Source organism: Saimiri boliviensis, chromosome 1 (assembly GCF_048565385.1).
Source record: "Saimiri boliviensis isolate mSaiBol1 chromosome 1, mSaiBol1.pri, whole genome shotgun sequence".
In the NCBI taxonomy this organism is placed as follows: Eukaryota; Metazoa; Chordata; class Mammalia; order Primates; family Cebidae; genus Saimiri; species Saimiri boliviensis.
Genome location: NC_133449.1, coordinates 218035413 through 218050750, shown reverse-complemented (window position 1 = coordinate 218050750; position 15338 = coordinate 218035413). Strand labels below are relative to the sequence as shown.

The 15338-nt window shown below is 41.0% G+C and overlaps 1 pseudogene; it reads left to right on the top strand.

The window, feature by feature from the left end:
• The first annotated feature begins 1741 nt into the window (after positions 1–1741).
• LOC101037529 (small ribosomal subunit protein uS13-like) lies at positions 1742–2218 on the top strand (annotated as a pseudogene).
• The last annotated feature ends 13120 nt before the right edge of the window (positions 2219–15338 follow it).

Below are 15338 nucleotides of genomic sequence, written 5' to 3'. Positions count from 1 at the left end.
TGGCCATAAGTGACTCTGCTCCCTCTGGCTGATTTCTCAGCATACCCTGACAGATAGGCGAGGTCTCCTTTTTCTCTGTCTTTATTTTTTCTGACCCTCAAGTCAGCAAGAGTCTAGCTAAAGTGTGTTATTCCCACTATAATAAAAATCTATCCCCCGGGTCTCCTGTCATTTGTAATTGGCTTCCAGTTATTACTTTGCCAGCTCCCATTCTACTTCTAAGGCCTTTTTTTTTTTTTTTTTTTCAGTGATCTTACAATCATTTCTCAACTCCTTTCAGTGGAGTTTTGATCTTGCGTATACTGCCTTGCAGTGTCTCCTCAAATGTTCATCCTGTTGTTCCATTTAGTTTATCAGAGTCTTTAGCTTGTTGATCGGAGAGAATAAATTAATGTACGTTCCAGTTTAATGTGCTCCTGAGTAAAGTGCCTCAGGCTATGAGATGAACTAGTAATTAGCAGAGACATAGTACTTGAGAGGACTTACAAATGTCTTTACAAAGAAGACATTTGGGGTCGAACTGGGTCAGGGGCAGACACAAAGAGTGACAAGGTCTGAGTTTTCTCCTGTGAATAATAATTGTCTCATTGTGATGGGCTTAGCCTTTAAGAAGGATGTTTCTGGCTGCAAGTAATTAAAGGCCAGGCTCAAGGTAGCTTAGGCAATGAAGGAAATTTATTAGCTTATGAAGCTAAAAATTACAAGAGGCAGTAAGGTTTCAGGTATAATCAGATCAGGGCTCCAGCTTGACTTCTATTTTGAGTCTCTCAACTCTGCTCCTGTCTGTGTCTGCTTCATTTATATCCTGGCTTTTTTCACAGGAAAGAACAGCTGAGGTAACTCCACATACAATGATTTTCAGAGGAAGAGAGAACATCTGTCCTGACAACTCTTTGGCAAAAGCAAGGAAATTTCCCAGAAATCCTCCCCAAATTCTTCTTATATCCCTCTGGTGAGTATTGGGTCATTTATCCATCATTGAACTATTCATGGTGGCCAAGGTGCTAAGATTAAGCTGACCAAGGCACACTGTTTATTAGCGCATACATACCTCATGGCTACTCATGGCTAAAGTTGCAGAATAGGGAACACTTACCATGAAGGAAGGAGGGGTACAAAGTTGGACAGAGATACCTATGTTAGAACTTATACAGCCAGGAAGAACCTTCATTAATTCTGAAAATCTTCTAAGTTGCTATTTCACATACAGAAAAAAAATACTTTTAGGGTTTCCCTTCTCTTTTCTTCACAAGGATGAAATTCTTTTTGTTTTTCTTTTGAGATGAAGTTTTGCTCTTGTTGCCCAGGCTGGAGTGCAATGGCGTGATCTCGACTCACTGAAACCTCCACCTCCTGGGTTCAAGCAATTCTCCTGCCTCAGCCTTTCTAGTAGCTGGGACTATAGGCAAGTGCCACCATACGGGCTAACTTTGTATTTTTAGCAGAGATAGGGGTTCACCGTGTTCATCAGGCTGGTTAGGTAGATCACTCTTGACTTCAAGTGATCCACTTAACTCAGCTTCCCAGAGTGCCGGGATTACAGGCCTGAGCCACTGCACCCAGTCAAGGATGAAATTTTAACAGTGAAAGGAGAAGTAAAGCAGGACTGATAACACCAGTGTCTCTACTTTCTTGTCTTTATCGACTTGGGCTGTCATTACAAAACACCATAGACTAATTGGCTTAAGCAACAAAATTTATTTTCTTCCAGTTCTTGAGGCTGGGAAGTTCTAGATCAAGGATGCCGACACACTGCCACCTGTCTTTAGTGATTCCTAAAAAGTTTCAGCATATTTTGTGGGTACTCACCACCAACATAGATGGGTGGCGGAAAATAGCCTTTGCCATCACTGCCATTGAGGGTATGGGTCGAAGATATATTCATGTTCTGTTGAGGAAAGCAGACATCCACCTCACCAAGATGGTGGGAGAACTCACTGAGGACCTAGTGGAACTTGTGATGACTATTATGCAGAATCTGCATCAGTACAAGATCCCAGACTAATTCTTGAACAGACAGAAGGATGTAAAGGATGGAAAATATAACCAGGTCCTAGCCAATAGTCAGGACAACAAGTTCCATGAAGACCTGTAGCGACTGAAGAAGATCTGGGCCCATAGAGGTCTGCATCACTTCTGGGGCTTTCATGACTGAGGCCAGCACACCAAGACCACGGGCCCCCATGGCCGCACCGTGGGTATGTCCAAGAAGAAATAAGTCCTTAGGCTGTGCCTGTTAATAGTTTATATACCTTAAAAAAAAAAAAAAAAGATGCAGGCTGACACAGTTCCCCAGTAAGGGCCCTCTTCCTGCCTTGCAGAATGCTACTTCTTGCTTCGTCCTGAAGTGACAGAGAGACGAGATCTCCTTTTTCTCTTCCTTTATTTATTTTTTTTTGAGATTGAGTCTCACTCAGCTGCCCAGGCCAGAGTGCAGTGGCATGATCTCAGCTCACTGCAATCTCTGCCTCTCAGATTCAAGCAATTCTCCTGCCCCAGCCTCCTGAGCAGCAGGGATTACAGGCATGCATCACTACACCTGGCTAATATTTTTGTATTTTTAGTAGAGATGAGATTTCACCATGTTTGCCAGTCTGGTCTCAAACTCCTGACCTCAAGTGATCCACTGGCCTCGGCCCCCCCAAAGTACTGGGATTACAGGCATGAGCCACTGCACCAGGACCCCAAGCTGGTTTTGAACCAGGTTCAAGTGATCCTCCTGCCTCTCCCTCCCAAAATGCTGAGATTATAGGCATGAGTCACCAGTCAAAAAAACTTCACGGAGGAGTTAACACTTAATCTGGGTTTTTAGAATGGTTGGAATGGAGTAAGGCGTGTGCGACAGGACAGAAACCTACACCAAGAGGGTAGCAATGGCCATGGAGGGAAAAGGGCCAAGTATCATCTTGATGTTACAGAAAACGGATAGACTCTAATTGAGGTGGGTGAGGAGAGTGGTTCCTTTAACAGAAATCAGAAATTCCAGGAGGGAAGGTGTAGGGTTATGGTTAAATATGGAAGGATAGGGAGCTCATTTTAGAAATATGTATTTAGAGAAACTGGAGAATTTACCAAGTAAAATATCTATAATGTTATCAATAATAAGGGCAAAGAGATGAGTGAAAGTAGGACTGAAGATAATAGATACTTAAATCATCACAGGGTTGATCACTTAAGCAGAGGGAATAATCTTTTTGATAAAATATGAAGTGATGTATGTAAGAAAAGACCTTAGAAGCCACCATCATCACTAAGAAGGATATAGCAATAGTTAACGGCATAATAGCATGAAACTATAGAAAATGGAATGGATCCAGTTCTAATTTTCTCAGTTTATACATAGCATTTAGTGCTAAGTAAAATCAATGTTTGATAATTGACTTGATAATTAAAAAATGTTAAAAGTTTAAAATTCAAAAAGCCTAATGTGCATTAGGGATTCAAAGAAATATATATATATATATATGAGTGTGTGTTATATATGTGGGTATGTTTGTGTGTCTGTGTGTGTATTTTAAATTTAGAGATGGGATTTTGCCATGTTGCCCAGGCTGTGAACTGCTGGGTTGTTTTGTCTTATTTTTTTTTCCAGGGATGTTCTGGAGTCAAACCAATTTTTCCACTTCCATTTAATTGTGTTAAGCATTATGTATTATTCATAACACTGAAGAAATGAAAAGCTGAAGAGATTCTCCCATCACATAAAGGGATTAATAAATTCAGTTTTCAGAGGGTCATCTGACTGTCAGACAGCCCAGGTACATTCACTGAGGCATTTCCAGTGGGCAAGGTTCCTGGGAGAGTCCTGTGCTGCAACCTAGTTTTCCCTTTGGAGTCAGGTCCTCTCTCCTGTGTTTACCTTGGCCTCTCCCACCCGTTGGCAGGTCCACTCTCATTGACCTTTCTCTCTACCAGCAGCTGCTGCTGACAGTCCAGACTTACCTCTGTGCAAACAGTGCATAGTGGTCTGCCTTTAAATTTACCACTCCCATCTGGACCTCACTTAGGAGCTCAGTGCTGCTCACAATTGAAGCTGAAATTCTAGATCTTCTAATCTCTTCTCTCTAACTGGCAATATTTACCACTCTGATGTCTAGTTCTTGTGGCATCTTGTTGTGGGATGCATGAATTTTATGCTAATGGAGTGTTTCTGAAGATAAAGCCTTGGGCCAGATAGAAGGTTAATTGATATGTGTAGTGTGACAGTAAAATGCAAAGACTTTAAATTCAGACGATCTTGGATGTAGATCAGTTTTAATTTGACAGGTGTGTGATGAGACAGTTGCTCAATCTTTTTGTGAACACTGTTTCCCCAACTAAAAAAAATAGACAAAATGATCTTTGAAAGCTGTTACAAGGATTAACAAGATAGAGACCTTGCACAATATCTGGCATATAGAGCTTGATAGTATAATATTTATAAGACAGGCTAATAAAATATATGTGCCATTTTCCACTTCCCAAATCACTTTACATGGGTTTAGAAAGGAGATTAAGAAAGACAGACATACTATCTTTTCCCTAATTTCAGAATGTACACTCCAAAGTACTACCTAGTCAGAGCTTTTTGATTCCTATGATGTTATTTCATAAGCCAGTGCTTCAGAGTACTAAAGAATAGTACCTTAGAGAACTAAATGCATTAATAGATTTTCCTTAAATTGGAACTTTTTTTTTCTCCATTATTGAATCAAGAAAGCTAAGTGTCAAAAAGGCGTAAGATCGTAGAGATAATACTCTAAGGTAACAAAACTCTATTATGTTGTACTTCATTAGAGCTGATCCAAGGGCATTTTGGAAAGAAATCTCTCTGTGTAATAACACTTTTTAAAAAGTGTTCTCCAAGTTTTTCTCCAAGCTTTTCCATTCTGTACTTGAGTAGCATTGTCCCAGATAGAAATATCCCAGGGTTCCTTTTTGCTCTTGAAAGACTCTAATGTTAAGACTAAACTGGAGATTACTGCGGAAGTAAACATTAAGGTGAACAGATAAATATTCAATCTCCTTTAGAAGGAATGTTTCAGCTTACCTTACTGTCTTCCTGTTTCCCTCCCTTCATTTATGTAAGCCAAAATCAGCAGTACCCTTACCATAAATAAGCAGGCAAGTGGCTTTGCAGTGGCTCCTGAGTACTAGCCAACTCTTACACCAACTAAGACTTAAATGCTGTTTCCACAAATTAGTTTCCTAAGTTTTGTGTGTGTGTGTGTGTGTGTGTATACACACACACACACACACACATATACATAAGTTATAATGTGTAATCAAATGCCATTTCCTGCTGGGTGTGGTGGCTCATGCCTGTAATTCCAGCACTTTGGGAGGCAGAGGCAGGCAGATCACTTGGACCAGGAGTTCGAGACCAGCCTGGCTAACATGATGAAATCCTGTCTCTACTAAAAATACAGAAAATTAGCTGAGTACAGTGGCTCATGCCTGTAATCCCAGCACTTTAGGAGGCCAAGGAGGGTGATCACCTGAGGCCAGGAGTTCGAGATCAACCTGGCCAACATGGAAAAACCCCATCTCTACTAAAAATACAAAAATTAGCTGGACGTGAATCCCAGCTACTCGGGAGGCTGAGGCAGGAGAATGGCTTGAATCTGGGAGGCAGAGTTTATAGTGTGCCAAGATCGTACTACCTATACTCCAGCCTGAGCAGCAGAGTGAGACTCTGTCTCAAAAAAAAAAAAAAAAAATCAGAAAATTAGCCAGGTGTAGTGGCACATGCCTGTAGTCCCAGCTACTTGGGTGGCTGAAGCAGGAGAATTGCTTGAACCCAGGAGGCTGAGCTTGCAGTGAGCTGAGATCATGATACTACACTCTGGCCTGGGTGACAGAGTAAAACCCTGTCTCTTTTTTTTTTTTTTTTTTTTTTTTAGACGGAGTTTCGCTCTTGTTACCCAGGCTGGAGTGCAGTGGCGTGATCTCGGCTCACCGCAACCTCCGCCTCCTGGGTTCAGGCAATTCTCCTGCCTCAACCTCCTGAGTAGCTGGGATTACAGGCACGTGCCACCATGCCCAGCTAATTTTTTGTATTTTTAGTAGAGACGGGGTTTCACCATGTTGACCAGGATGGTCTCGATCTCTTGACCTCATGATCCACCCGCCTCGGCCTCCCAAAGTGCTGGGATTACAGGCTTGAGCCACCGCGCCCGGCCAAAACCCTGACTCTTTTTTATTTTTTTAATTAAAAAAAAATTTTTTTTTTTTGCTTTCCCTCCTCCCCAAGACCCTGTCTCAAACAAACAAACAAACAAACAAACAAATAAAACCACCAGAAAAAAGAAAACTCAAATACATTTCCTAAATACACAATTATTTACTAATACTTTTCTGGAATTTTTTTTTTTTTTTTTCTGAAATGGAGTCTTGCCCTGTCACCCAGGCTGGAGTGCAGTGGCACAATCTCAGCTCACTGCAACCTCTACCTCCTGGGTTCAAGTAATCTTCCTGCCTCAGCCTCCAGAATAGCTGGGATTACAGGCACCTGCCACCACAGCCAGCTAATTTTGGGGTTTTTAGTGGAGATGGGGCTTCACTGTGTTGGCCTGGCTGGTCTGGAACTCCTGATCTCGTGATCTGCTCACCACGGCCTCCCAAAGTGCTGAGATTACAAGTGTGAGCCGCCTCGCTGGGTCCTGGAAATTTTTTAATTTATAACTTGGCTTAAAGAGTATACATTACACTGCTTAATACTATGCAAAAATACACATCTTCATTCTGGCATTAGGCTTCAAGTAAGAGGAATTATACCTGTATAACCAAACTAACCACAAATTACATAGTACGTGGCATTGTAAAAGAAAGATTTTTCTTTCTTTCTTCCTTTCTTTCTTTGTTTCTTTCTTTGTTTCTTTCTTTCTTTCTTTCTTTCTTTCTTTCATTTTAGACCCGGGGGTACATGTGCAGGTTTGTTACAGGGGTACATTGCATCTTGCTGAGGTTTGGGCTTCTACTGATCTCATTACCCAAAAGAAAACATAGCACCCAATAGGTGGTTTTTTAACCCTTCCCGTATCCCGCTTTTGGAGTCCCCAGTGTCTGGTATTGCTATCTTTATGTCCCTTTGTACCCAGTGTTTAACTCCTACTTGTAAGTGAGAACACGCAGTGTTTGCTTTTCTCTCTCTTCGTTAACTCACTTAGGATAAAGTCCTCCAACTGCATTCATGTAGCTACAAAGGACATGATTTAATTCTTTTTCATGGCTACGCAGTATTCCATGGTGTATATGTACTAGATTTTCTTTATCCAATTTGCCATTGATGGGCACCTATGTTGATACCATGTCTTTACTATTGTGAATAGTGCTGTAATAAACATGTGAGTGCAGGTGTGTCTTTTTGGTAGAATGATTTCTTTTCCTTTGGGTATATATGCAGAAATGGGATTGCTCGGCTGAATGGCAATTCTATGTTTAGTTTTCTGAGAAATTTCCAATCTGCTTTCCATAGTGGCTGAACTAATTCATATTCTTACCAACAGTGTGTAAGTGTTTCCTTGGCTCTGCAACCTCACCAGCATCTGTTAGCTTTTGACTTTCTAATAATAGCCTTTCTGCCTGATGTGAAATGATACCGTGTTTTTTTCGCCCACAACAAAAGCCACATTCAATCTCATTGTGGTTTTGTTTTGCATTTGTCTGATGCTTAGTGACACAGAACTCAGGTTAGTTATCTGCCATTTGGAGTACTCACCCACCACAGTATCAGCATCTAGGAAAAAAATAGTTTCCTTTAATCTATATTGATTTTGCTGGGCACGGTGGCTCAAGCCTGTAATCCCAGCACTTTGGGAGGCCGAGGCGGGTGGATCACGAGGTCAAGAGATCGAGACCATCCTGGTCAACATGGTGAAACCCCGTCTCTACTAAAAATACAAAAAATTAGCTGGGCATGGTGGCACGTGCCTGTAATCCCAGCTACTCAGGAGGCTGAGATAGGAGAATTGCCTGAACCCAGGAGGTGGAGATTGCGGTGAGCCGAGATCGTGCCACTGCACTCCAGCCTGGGTAACAAGAGCGAAACTCTGTCTCAAAAAAAAAAAAAAAAAAAATCTATATTGATTTTATAGCTCAGGATTGAATCTGCTCTGTAAAGTTAGGAATAGCTAACTATATTTACTCCAAACAGGAAGCTTTTCCTTATGGTTACTACACTATTAGCATGTTTTATTTTGGGGAGAAAAGGAGAATGTTAAGGGTTGCATTTTATCCTCCAGAAAGAAATAGTGAAGCCCTAACACCTAACATCTGAGAATGTGGCCTTATTTGGAAATAGAGTCATTGTAGATGTGATTAGTTGATATGAAGTCATACTAGAGTAGGATGGGCCTTTAATTCAATATGACTGATATTCTTATAAAGAAAGAGACACAGACAACAGAATACCATATGGAGAGATGGAGATACACAGGAAGAAGATGGCCATAAAACAGACTTTGGAGTGATGCATCTACAAGCTAACAGACGCCAAAGATTTCCAGCTGTTAGCCCACTTTGTGTTGCTATAAAGGAATATTAGCTGGGAATGGAAGCTCATGCCCATAATCCCAGCACTTTGGGAGGTGGAGGTAAGAGGATTGCTTGAGGCCAGGAGTTCGAAGTCAGCCTGCACAGCACAAAATCTACACAAAAACCTCTACAGATTTTGTAGCGATCCCATTTCTACAAAAAAAAAAAAAAAATTAGCTGGGTACCTGTAGTTGGAAGGCTGAGGCAGGAGGATCAGTTGAGCCCAGGAGATTGAGTCTGCAGGGAGCTATGATTGTGCCAGTGCACTCCAGTCTGGGTGACAGAGCCAGACTCTGTATTTTAGAAAAGAAAGTAAAGAAAGAAAAAAGAAAAAAAGAAAAAAAAAAAAAAGGAATACCGGAGGCCAGGTAATTTACAAAGAAACGAGGTTTATTCATCATTCTTAGCAAACTAACACAGGAACAGAAAACCAAATGCCACATGTTCTCACTCATAAGTGGGAGTTGAACAATGAGTACGTGGTCATAGGGAGGGGAACATCACACACTAGAGCCTGTCAGGGGGTAGGGGGCTGGAAGAGGGATAGCATTAGGAGAAATACCTAATGTAGATGATGGGTTGATGGATGCAGCAAACCACCATGGCGCATGCATACCTATGTAACAAACCTGCCCATTCTGCACATGTGTCCCAGAACTTAAATTATAATAATATATATTTTAAAAATAATTTTATTTGGCTCATGTTTCTGTGGGCTGTTCAAGAGTCATGGAACAAGTATCTGTTTCTGAGGAGGGCCTCAGAAAACTTTACAATTAGAGTGGAAGGTGAATGGTGAGTATGGTGAGAGAAGGAGCAAGGAAGTGATGGGAGAGGGAGGTACCAGACTCTTTATCAACCAGATATCCCATGCACCAATAGAATGAAAACTCACTTATTACCTTGGGGAAGGCACGAAGCCATTCTTGAAAGATCTGCCTCCATGACTCAAACACCTCCATTCAGGCGCCACTTCTAACACTGATCATATTTCAGCATGAGATTTGCAGGGAACGAACAGCCAAACTATATCATCAGCCACCACCAGAAGCTAGGAGAGGCAAGCAAATATTTTTTACCTACAGGATTCAGAAGAATTATGGTCCTGCCAATACCTTGTTTTTGCCACTTCTAGTCTCTAGAGCTGTGGGAGAATAAATTTCTGTTTTTCTAAGCTTTGTGGTGATTTGTTATAGCAACCACAGGAAACTAACACAGGGGGCAAGTCAATGAGAGAATTTATCAGGATCTTCCCCATCAGTCTGCTTATCAGTTTGTTTAAGACTCATAAAGCTCACCAGCCTGGGGCATTTGTCCATGGCTTTCCTTACACAGCATGGATTCCTATGACTTTTCCTCACAAAGGTTTTCTAGAATTGGCTTTCCAAATGGGACGAAAAATAGTGAAGAAGGGAATATATTTTCTCTTCTGCATTTGTATTTTGGACAAACTGGAGAAGAAAGCATGTGTGATTTTATTGCCATCAGTTCCGTATATGCTTTTTTTCTTTTTTTTTTTTTGAGACAGAGTCTCACTGTCTCCAGGCTGGAGTACAATGGCGTGATCTTGGCTAACTGCAATCTCTGCCTCCCAGGTTCAAGCAATTCTCCTACCTCAGCTGCCCGAGTAGCTGGGACTATAGGTGTGCATCACCATGCCCAGCTAATTTTTATATTTTTAGTAGAGACGCAGTTTCACCATGTTGGCCAGGATGGTCTAGATCTCCTGACCTCATGATCCACCTGCCTCGGCCTCCCAAAATGCTGGGATTACAGGCATGAGCCACTGTACCCGGCCCCTGTATATGTTTTTATAGGTTACCAGCATACTATTCATTTGCATGATGTGTGTGCTGTTATCTTAGTTTCTTGTTATTTTCCTTTCATTCTAACCATCTTAATACTATTCTTTGGGATTCAGACCTGTCAAGCTGTCTGGATTACAAAAGTGTGCCTTGCACTAGAAGGTGGAAGTGTAGCTTTCCCTAAAAAAAAGAAAAAGAAAGAAAATAAACCAGTTCCTGACTGCTTATTCTAACAATTTGCCTTTCTCTTATTAAGTTGTAAATTAATTTGACAAAAATTACCTGATAAGTACGAATTCCTATATTCTTTAAGAATCAAACAGCTTTTCTTTTGGCAAATATTCATATTATCTAAAATAATTACCTCATAATACTTTGACTATCATTAGTTTTATCATCACTGTTAGACCTATGAGTTGGTGAACTTTGTTGGTTTTCCGAGGCAGAGTCTCACTCTGTTGCCCAGGCTGGAGTACAGTAGCACGATCATGGCTTAGTGCAGCCTCCACCTCCCAGGGTTCAGGTGATTCTCCCATCTCAGAATCCCAAGTAGCTGGGACCACAAGTATATGGCACAGTGCCCAGCTAATTTTTGTATTTTTTGTAGAGATGGAGTTCCTTTGTATTGCCCAGGCTGGTCTTGAACTTCTGGGTTCAAGTGACCCTCTTGTCTCGGCCTCTTAAAGTGTTGAGGTTACAGATCAGATGTGAGCCGTTGCACCCATGAGTTGGTGAAATTAACATCATTTTATAAGGTAAAAAATTAAGAGGGTGTATTTTAATCTCTCATTTCTTTTTTTAAATTTTTTTATTTTTTATTTTATTTATAATCTCTCATTTCTTTACTGTTAAGACTATTTTATGTAACTAGTAAACAGACATCTAAATTATACAAAGTTATGTTCTAACTTGCTATCTTATTAACTTCCCCAGAGACCTACCAATGTGAAAAGTAATAATCATTATTTAGACAGGAAATTGATGTGAGAACTTATCTAGGTCTTGAATTCGGAAGTAGGAAAAATCCATTTCCAGTTAGAATTAGCTATGCTATATTAGAGATTCATAATATAAACGTTGTAAACATTTGTCTTATTGAGTAACATTTGGATATATATTTTTGACATGTAGTTAGAAACTTTTCCAGAGCAACTTTACTGTTTTTTGCTATGTCAAGACATACATAGCAAAGATATACAGCTTGACATCACTTATATAAGTTGGTATTTATGAAGGTGGTTCAAATTTTTTGTTTCTTAGATGTTTAACTTGATGCTGTCTAAAAGTCAGATACAGTGATACTGGTTCCATTCCCAGGTAGACATACCTTTGAATTTTTTTTTTTTTTTTTTTTTTTTTGAGATGGAGTTTCACTCTTGTTACCCAGGCTGGAGTGCAATGGCACGATCTTAGCTCACTGCAACCTCCACCGCCTGAGTTCAGGCAATTCTCCTGCCTCAGCCTCCTGAGTAGCTGGGATTACAGGCACGCACCACCATGCCCAGCTAATTTTTTGTATTTTTAGTAGAGACGGGGTTTCACCATGTTGACCAGAATGGTCTCGATCTCTTGACCTCGTGATCCACCCGCCTCGGCCTCCCAAAGTGCTGGGATTACAGGCGTGAGCCACCGCGCCCGGCCACCTTTGAATTTTTAAACCACTAGTTGTTTTGGATTTGAAGTGATCCTTCCATGTTCACTCATTTACTACATTTCCTCATTATTTTTCTCAGTTTTTTTTGTTAAAAGATTTCAGATTATATTTCTCAAAAGTCAAAATAAACTATATTAATGAAATTTTTCTCTAGTTGGAAACATTTATCTCCCTTCTGTATTGATTTTGATCTCAAAAAATGAAAAGGTAAAATTACGTCATTATTCCGTCATGGAAGTTTTGAGAAATGTTGATTGTTGACATAAAAATTCCAAAGATAAAGCTGGGTGCAGTGGCTCATGCCCGTAATCCCAGCACTTTGGGAGGCTCAGTTGGGCAGACCCCCTGAGGTCAGGAGTTCGAGACCAGCCTGGCCAGTATGGCGAAACCCATCTCTACTAAAAATACAAAAATTAGCCAGGCATGGTGGTTTGCATTTCTAATCCCAGGTACTCAGGAGTCTGAGGCAGGAGAATCGCTTGAATCCGGGAGGCAGGGGTTGCAGTGCGCTGAGATTGTGCCACTGCACTCGTCTGGGCAACAGAGTGAGACTTTGTCTAAAAAAAATAATCTGAAGGTATAATTGCCTACTGTCTCAGTAGTTACCAACTTCTATCTCAAAAAATGTCACCTGGAAATCATGTGGGTCAATCAATGTTCTAAAGTAGATCTTGATAGTTGATTTTTGTAATAAGCTTCTGTGGGATGTCATTGCTGCTGGTTTGGACATCACTTGAAATAGCAAGAATATAGTAATCACTTTGTTCTTTCTGGAAATAGAACTCTTTCTATTGAGAAACTTGTTTTATGTGGTATAAAATATGATCCAGGTATTGGCCAATCACGATCTCTCTTAAGAAGTGATTTTGACACTAGGTGCGGTGGCTCATGCTTGTAATCTTAGCACTTTGGGAGGCTGAGGAGGGAGAATTGCTTGAGGCCGGGGGTTCAGGACCAGCTTGGACAATGTGGTGAAACCCCATCTCTACCAAAAATACAAAAATTAGCTGGTGTGGTAGTCCCAGCTACTTAGGAGTCTGAGGTGGGAGGATGGTTTGGGCCTGGGAGATGGTGGAGGTTGCTATGAGCGGAGAGTACACCATTTCTCTCCAGCCTGGTTGAAAGAGCCAGATCCTGAAAGAGTCAGTCCCCTCTCCCCCACCAAAAAAAAATTATTTTGGGACTCTAGGTGGTATGTCATATTTGAACTATGAAAGAGGTCATCTCGGCTGGGCGCTGTGGCTCATGCCTGTAATCCCAGCACTCTGGGAGGCCAAGGCAGGTGGATCACCTGAGGTTGGGAGTTCAAGACCAGCCTGACCAACATGGCGAAAACTTGTCTTTAAAAAAAAAAAAAAAAGGCCGGGCATGGTGGCTCAAGCCTGTAATCCCAGCACTTTGGGAGGCTGAGGCGGGTGGATCACGAGGTCGAGAGATTGAGACCATCCTGGTCAACATGGTGAAACCCCGTCTCTACTAAAAATACAAAAAAATTAGCTGGGCATGGTGGCTCGTGCCTGTAATCCCAGCTACTCAGGAGGCTGAGGCAGGAGAATTGCCTGAACCCAGGAGGCAGAGGTTGTGGTGAGCCGAGATCGCGCCATTGCACTCCAGCCTGGGTAACAAGAGCGAAACTCCGTCTCAAAAAAAAAAAAAAGGAAAGGAAAAAAAAAAAGGCGTCATCTTTCCTGATCCATCTAACAAGAAAAAGTAAGGCTAATATGATAGAATAAGGCCAATATTAAAGAGGGTAAGATGAGAAGCACTAAAAGAGTATGTCCCCATGGTATTATTTGGCTTTCTGGATTCAGATGTGTTTAATATATTTTATTCCTGGAATTACAAGTTAATATATTCAGTTTTCTTCTTAAGCTAGTCTGGATTTATCTGTCTCCTACAACCAAAAGTCCTGATAAATATACCAAATTCAGCCATTCAACAAATTGTAACTAATGGCAAGAGGACTTTGATAAGTGTAACTGAGTTAATGCAAAAGCAGAAGATAACTCATGCTCTTATGTAACCTAAGGGATGTGTACTGAACTCAATATCTAAAAGCATTCTAAAACAATTCTAGAAGCAATGTGTTGACTATCTAATTGATTCAGAGCATTATCTTCTTATTTAAAAGATGTGTAACAATGCTTTGGGAGGCTGACTGGGGAGGATCATTTGAGATGAACTTGGGCAACAAAGCAAGACTTGTCTCCACAAAACATTAGCTGGGTATGGTGGCATATGCCTGTGGTGCTAGCTAATCTAGAGGCTGGGGCAGAAGGATTGGAGACCCAGTCCTGAAAAAAAAAATGTATAAACTCACACCTCCAGTGGTGAAAATGACCTTGGGTAGCTACTTTTTCACTTTGTAGATAAGGAAATCAACTTGCATTTTGTTCAATGCTCCATCTAAAGTTACTGAACCCAGAACTTAGGTCTACCCTTCTCATCCTATCATTCCTCTCTTCCACAGTGCCATGGTTACTACTTATTTATGTATTTTTTTTTTAGATGGAGTCTCGCTCTGTCACCCAGGCTGGAGTGAAGTGGCGTGATTTCGGCTCACTACAACCTTCCCCTCCTGGGTTCAAATGATTCCTCGTGCCTCAGCCTTCTGAGTAGCTGGGATTACAGACGCATGCCATCATGCCTGGCTAATTTTTGTATTTTTAGTAGAAACAGGGTTTTCTCATGTTGGCCAGGGTGATCCTGAACTCTTGACCTCAGGTGATTTGCCTGCCTTGGCCTCCCGAGGCTCTGGGATTAAGCATCTGGCTTGTTATTCCTTATATTAAGACATTATGTTATTGCTGGCTTCTGATTGAATGAAAAGGATGACAGTACTTACTAAAATTAACTATAAAATGTACACAAAATGTATAAATTTGTATGCCTATGCCAGGCTCCATGGCTTACACCTGTTATCTCAACACTTTGGCAGGCCAGCAGGATTGCTGGAGATCAGAGTTTGAGACCAGCCTGGGCAACATAGCAAGACACCAGCTCTACAAACATTTTTAAAAAATTAGCAGGTGTAGTGGCACATGCCCATAGTACCAGCTATTGGAGAGGCTTAAGTGGGAGGATCTCTTGAGCTTGGGAGGTCAACTCTGTCGTGAGTTGTAATCCTATCATTGTACTCCAGCCTGGACAAAAGAGCAAGTCTCTGTCTCAAAAAACAAAACAAAAAAAAAAACCCCAAAATGTATGTCTAGATGCCTCTTTGTAATGTAACTTGTATGTGAATATATATTTGGAAAGAAATATTGGAGAATCATATAAGGCACATACACAACTTGATAACTCACGCATGAATATATAAACACTGAAAGAAAAATTCGAAATGTGATTCCAAAAGTACTTCTAAG